Source organism: Cervus elaphus, chromosome 1 (assembly GCF_910594005.1).
Source record: "Cervus elaphus chromosome 1, mCerEla1.1, whole genome shotgun sequence".
NCBI lineage: Eukaryota > Metazoa > Chordata > Mammalia > Artiodactyla > Cervidae > Cervus > Cervus elaphus.
This window is the reverse complement of record NC_057815.1, coordinates 52,792,414-52,799,346: the sequence shown is the minus strand read 5'-3', so window position 1 is coordinate 52,799,346 and position 6,933 is coordinate 52,792,414. Positions and strand designations below refer to the sequence as shown.

Genomic DNA, 6,933 nt, shown 5'->3' with positions numbered 1-6,933 from the left:
AGAAATCTAAAATGATAAATATCCACTGTTTTAAGCCACGCAGTTTGTAGCACTTTGTAAAGGCAATCCTAGGAAGCTAGTATATCCCCATTAAACATTGTCGAAGAAAAAAAGATAGAAGCCTCCATTGAGTCTTCCTACCCCTCATCTGCAGCTTTATACAGTAAGCCACAAACTCTGTTCATTCCACCTGCAAGACACCTCTGCCACCCACCCCTTATCTTTATTTCTCCTGCTGCCATCTTGGGTCAGGTCACCATGATATCACCAGAGTCGGTCCTAACTAGCCCTCCTGCCTTCATAACAAGACCTACCAGTCTATTCCTCAAATTTCAGCCAGAATCATCTTTCAAAGGGCAAACCTGAGATGTCATTTTCCTGCTTAAAACCCTTCAGATTTTTTTTTTTTTTTTTTGGCTGTGCCTTGTGACTTGCAAGATCTTAGTTCCCCAACCAGGGATTGAACCTGTGTCCCCTGCATTGGGAGCACAGAGTCTTAACCACTGGACCACCAGGGAAGTCCCCAGATGTTCTTCCTTGCTCTGAGAATAAAGTTGAATCTTCCTAAAGGGCTCAAAAGTCACATGGTAACATGGCCCTATCTCTCCTCTCTGTCTCATCTCTTGCCACTATTATTCTCCAGCTATACCAAGCTTCTTTCTCTTTCTTAAATGTGCCAGGTTCTATCTGGCCACCACCACTTACACATAATCTCTTCACGGACAACAGCTAAACTCTTTACACATGAGCTGAGGCTGAACACCTGGATAAAAAAACAAGTGGGACCAAACCTGCACTCTTCCCCCATCCTCCAACTTCCCCCTCAACACCCCCTGCAAAAAAAAAAAAAAAAACCTGAAAATTCTCAGGAGGTCATAAGTTGAGTGAATGGTTGTCTGATTTCCTCCAAATGTCCCTTGGGGTGGGGAGAATTTTTCTGATTACCCTTTGTCATTCTGAAATCTCTCCTGCTCTAATTTGATTTCATCCCCTCTTGTTAGTCTTTTCAGACATAAAGAATAATTTGTTTTTATTCTTTGCATTAAATCACTGCCCATTCTTGAAGTCAACAATTAAACCATCCATTTACTGTCTCTTCTCCAAAGAGAACACATTTGATTCCTTAACTATTTTCTTACTGAATCTGTTCTCTCTCCCCCAATCTTAATTCCTTCAGGTCATTTTAATCTCTTTCTCTCTCTTTCCCTGAACCCTCTAGTCCAAATGGATGGACTAGAACTGAAAGTGAATCATAAAACCAAGAAAGTCTTTCTTAAGATAGGCGAGGTGTCCATGGCAGAGCAAGAAAAACAGTCTCTTCTGCATAGGAACGTCTGCATGGTCCAATACAGTTCATGACCAACCCAGGGGTGCATATGTCACCATGTTGACTAGAGAGGACGTGATCAATCAGAAGGTCCATTGACCTTGCAGAGTTACAGTTGGTCTCAAAAGCCCCAGAGGAGATAAGCATGGCCATCTGGGAAGACTGTTGATTCAATTGGTGTGAAGTTTGAGGAGGGGTATGCAGGGTGGGTCATCATCCCACTATCTTTGAGTCAGTAGCCTACAGCCAGTATCATGGTCAGAACATGGATGAGTGACTCTAAGTGCATGCACACACACACACACAGCTCAACCCTGAGGGCCAACAGTGGACATTATTAGCTCAGGGCCAGGAACTCATTCTTAGTGGTACATTTGTGAGAATATCACACTGAACATGTCAGTACTGTTTGGGCAGTTACATCTCATGCAGAAGAAATGCCATGCCAGCCCAGCAGAAGTAATTAGACTGCCAGACTGCTCTCCTGGAAAGGAAAAAGGGGACATCTGGTCACCTCCAGGCATGGGTGGAAGGTCAGAGAGACCTTCCAAGGGGAGAAACAAGGCTATGGAAGTCCCATCTGAGGTCAAGGCATCCACGAGGACAGCACTGCCAGCTCTGCCTGGTCCTAAGCACCAGAGAAGCACTTAGAAAGTTTTAACAAAGTCACTGTAAAGTGTTTGTGTATATGTGTGTGTGGGAAGGATAGGTTCTTCTGCAGGTGTGGGTCCTGACAGGGGTCCCTTTTACCTGGGTATAAGAGAAATACTAGCTTGAATTCAGGTTTTCTTGACATCACATCCCTACTCCTCACCTCTATACAATGTTGGAAATCACACAGAACTCCTTATTTATCTTTTTCTTTTTGGTTGAGCTGGGCCTTCATTGCTGTGTGGGCTTCCTCTAGTTGCGGTGCACAGGTGTCTCATTGTGGTGGCTTCTCTTGTCGAGGAGCATGGACTCTAGGGTGTGCAGTCTTCAGGAGTTGTGGCACGCAGCCTCCATAGTGCAGGTTCAATAGTTGTGGAGCACAGGCTTAGTTGCCTCACAACATGTGGGATCTTCTTGGACTAAGGATTGAACCAATGTCCACTGCATTGGCAGGCGGATTATTAATCACTGGACCACCAGGGAACTCCCCAAACTCTGTTTTTATTGACCAAGTTAAAATTTGAAGTTTTAGATAATGAAGATACAAGTGTGAACAGACCTACTGCTTTGCCCCCTTTCTCCTTTGCCCTATCAAATGTTATTCCTGTCCTGCAACTGTGACTGGTCTTGATAACCTTGCCTTCTCCCTAGGTCCTGCCTCCTTTATCCTCCAATACTCCTCTTTATTCACCCTGCTGTTTGTGAGACCATCTCATAACTTGGGAGCTGGACACAGGCACTAACGCTTCCTGGCAGTGTGGGGCTGGAATGGGGAGCTTACAGGGCTGGATTTGTTGAGCTAAGCCAGAGTTAGGCAGAGACTAATTGGGGCAGGGCAGGGCCTGGAAGAACAAATTGAAGATTAGGGTTATTTATGTGTCCATTTCCAAGCAGTGAATTAACTCTGAGGGAGGGACCGTGCCTTTTACATTCTCTTATCCCTTCATTCCTTGAACAATACCTATCACCATTCATGAGCTAATAAATAAAAGGACAAAAAGATGAATGCTTGAAAAGCCCTGCCTTTGCCTGTTGAGATTGACTCAGAATTTGGGACAGGCTTGACCTGGAGTTAAAACCACCTGCAGATCCACCTGCAAGGAGTAGTGAAAGCAGTAAGAGGAGGCGGATCTGAGATTAAGTGTTCCCTTCTCCCATACCTCAGAAGAATTTCCTTAATTCAATATTTTAAGAGTTCAACTTGTGACTCAGTGTTGCCCTCATGACACCACCCTTACTCCTCAATGACAACAGTGTTGCCCAGGGAGAACTCTGCCCCTATCAGGGACCCAAAATCCCTAGTGTTCCCTTTGAACCTCACTGCTGTCCCTGTGAGCACTTTTGAATTGTGAAACAACTAAGCGTGTCACTCTTACTTTTTAAATACTTCCCAAGTGAGTTCCCCCCAGCAACTATAAAATCATGTCCCGTCTGAGCTACTCAGGGGATTTATTCATTGCTGTTTGCAGTCACCCAAGCATCCTTGTTTCAAATAATTAACAGCTCCCTCAGAATGCTTACCTTTGCAAAATACTACACGCTCATTTGAGCATAAAGAAGCTCCTGATAGGAATATCAAAATCACCTTTGAATACTGGATAATTTATGGGTATGTTCGTACCCTTCACTAAGCTCTAGGTGACAGCTTGGCATGCAATTAGCAAAACAAAACAAAACCTGACCTCCGATGTGTGGAAAAAAGCGTATTGAATAGGCCTATCTCACAGATGGTGACTCCTGGTACCTTTCAGCTGAGAGTGGTATGTGGAAGGGAGTGTCATTAGAGAGGAAGCCCAGGAATTATGAAGGCAGCTGCTGCCAGCTGTGTTGGAAAACAGGATTTAAAAACCCAGTGCTGGGTTTGGGCTAGAGGAAGATCAGACACCAGAGCTGGGGCAGAAACCAGCCTTGCATTCTTGGGATAACTGTCATGGTATATAGACCTTTGTATGTGCTGCTGGATTTGGTTTACTATTATTTCATTGACTATTGATTCTTTTGGTCTTGTTTTTACTTCTTTTGTCTAGCCTGTGTATTCTTGCTTGTATGATGTGTCCTTATCATCAGAATGGTAGGCATCCAAGGACTGAGATCATAGCTGGATTAAGAAGCCGTCTAACTTGGCAGTTGTCTGGAGCACCACCTATAGGACATACTAGAGTACAAAATACAATGGCAATTAACTCATGCTTCTATAGGTTACTCCTTCTATCATTTGTTCTCAAATTTTAATATATGAAAAATCACCTACAGTGCTTATTAAAACACAGAGTCTTGGGTCCATCTTAGTTTCTGATTTAGGAGGTCTGGGATGAGACTCAAGATCTGCAGTTCTAACAAACACCCATGTGATGCCGATATTGATGGTTCAGGAATCACACTTCTAGCAGAACTCTTTCACATAACTGGCTAATAGTAAATTTTTCAGTCTCCCTCTGAAATACACAGAACCTTGCAAGAAAATTTTTTTAAAAAAGTACCTCTCATGCCTCAAAACAGTAACACCACTAACAATGAGGCACATTCATTATTCAGATATTTATTTCTAAATACTATTCTCCGACTCATTGAAGCAGGGATCCTTGAGGAAACAGTTAACTCTAGAGCTGGGATACAGAAACTACAAGATGAGCGTGGAGTATTTTGTAGTGTGCAGAAAGTAAGGAAGTGCAACCAAAAAGGATGGAAACATATCAAAACCCCACAAATATACATGAGTTTATAATGATATAATTAAGTGAATGAGTAGATAAATAAGAGAGATGAGGGGTAACTTCCTTACAGAAAAATCTAAATAATAAATGTGGATATTTGCCCCTCCAAGAGATAGAACTTAATTACCCTCTCTCTCCTTGAGTCGGGGAAGGCAATGGCACCCCACTCCAGTACTCTTGCCTGGAAAATCCCATGGACGGAGGAGGCTGGTGGGCTGCAGTCCATGGGGTTGCTAAGAGTCGGACACGACTGAGCAACTTCACTTTCACTTTTCACTTTCCTGCATTGGAGAAGGAAATGGCAACCCACTCCAGTGTTCTTGCCTGGAGAATCCCAGGGACGGGGGAGCCTGGTGGGCTGCCGTCCATGGGGTCGCACAGAGTCGGACGCGACTGAAGCGACTCAGCAGCAGCAGCAGCAGTAGCAGCTCTCCTTGAGTATGGGATACTTTGGGAGACTTATCAACTCCCAAAGAATATAGAAACTTTGTAATGGAGAAACCTGGCTGGTACCACCATAAACAGTTGATCCATATCAACATCACCAGTGATGTCATGCTGCTAGCATGCACCCCAGTATGGTGCCATGAGAAGAGCACCTCACCTCTGTGATATTTCTCCCCAAATCCCCGTAGCCCCAGTTTGATCATGAGAAAAGGTCAGACAAACCCACACTGAAGGCCCAGACTGGGAGAAAACACTCACAAATTGTATAATTGCTGGAGAAAATTTTTCCCCAGAATATGTAAGAGTTCTCAAAACTCAGTAAGAAGACAACCTGGGTCCTTGTAGAAAGCATATTAGTGGCTTCCTGGGAGCAGGAGGATGAAGAAAATGGAGAGGGGCAGGAAGGAGCAGTTACCAAGAGGGACAAGAAAACAACTTTGGGATGACAGATATTTACTATCTTGATTGTAGTGAGAACTTCACAGGACTATATGGTACACTTCAACATGTACAGCTGAAATCGGTCCTGACGACCCTTCCCTAACTGCTCCTAATTTTCCAGAAGACAGAAGGGGTGAGGGATGTTGTCGCACTGGTTATACCCAATTGCCCACCACACCTCGTCTACATACCACGTGACTGGGAAAGCAAGGCAACCAGCACTGATTGAGTAGTCATTACGTTCCTGAAACTTCCACACAATAAATTCTATTTATCCTCACAGCAACTCTGAGAAGAAGGTAATAATACTGCTACCTTCCATATCAGAAAAATGTTCCTGTATGACTTGCCTTATCTTACAGATAGTCCATAATAAAGAAGGGATTCAAAGCAGTTTGTTTAAAACTCAGGGGTAGGGACTTCCCTGGTAGTCCAGTGGTTAAGAATCTGCCTGTCAGTGCAGGGAACATGGGTTCTATCCCTGGTCCAGGAAGATTCCACATGCCAAGGGGCAACTAAGCCCACGCACCACAATTACTGGAGCCTGCGTGCCCTAGAATCTGCATTCCAGCAAAAGAAGTCACCACAGTGAGAAGCCTTTGCACTGCAACTAGAGAATAGCCCCCACTCACTGCAACTAGGGAAAGCCCACGTGCAGCAATGAAGACCCAGTGCAGCCAAAAATAAAATAAATCAATCAAAAATTAAAACCCAGGGATAGGCAGTAGATGGTTATAAAAACTTCTGTAACTGTGTTTTTGTAAATTTCTTTAATCTCTGGTGAGTAACCTAATGCTATCTAGCTATAAGTGAGAAAAATCAATGAAACACAAAAATTAAAATAAAAATTTTAAATAAAAATTAATATATTGTTTACTTAATATATCAGTGCTTTGTTTTGAAAATAAAGAAGACCTCTTTTTCATAGCATTTGTATTGCATTTTTATTGAAAATGGATATTCTCTTTCCAATTCTGTTAGATGAATATAGAAAAATATTAAGGCAAATTCGACCTGACTGGGACAGGTAAGATGGTTAGATGGCATCACCAACTTAAGTTTGAGCAAGCTCTGGGAGTTCGTGATGGACGGGGAAGCCTGGCGTGCTGCCGTCCATGGGGTCGCAGAGAGTCAGACACAACTGAGCAACTGAACTGAACTGGGGCAGCTACACGACTCTGTCTGGCCCCAAATCTGATTTGAGTGTTGGTTTAGAAGAAAAGGGGGGAAGTGAGAGGTATTTGTTGCATCTGATAGTCCTGCTCTTGCTGAGGCCTCCACCTGCCTGGATTTCTGAAATCTCCTTTCTGGATCCTCCAGTCAGGTGTCCTGTCTGTTGGGACAGTCATACCT

At 43.6% G+C, this 6,933-nt stretch overlaps 1 non-coding gene across 1 annotated transcript; it reads right to left on the bottom strand.

Moving 5' to 3' along the window:
• Positions 1-445: 445 nt before the first annotated feature.
• TRNAG-CCC lies at positions 446-518 on the bottom strand. Its single transcript has one exon. It is a non-coding gene; the product is annotated as a tRNA-Gly (tRNA).
• Between the last annotated feature and the right edge of the window lie 6,415 nt (positions 519-6,933).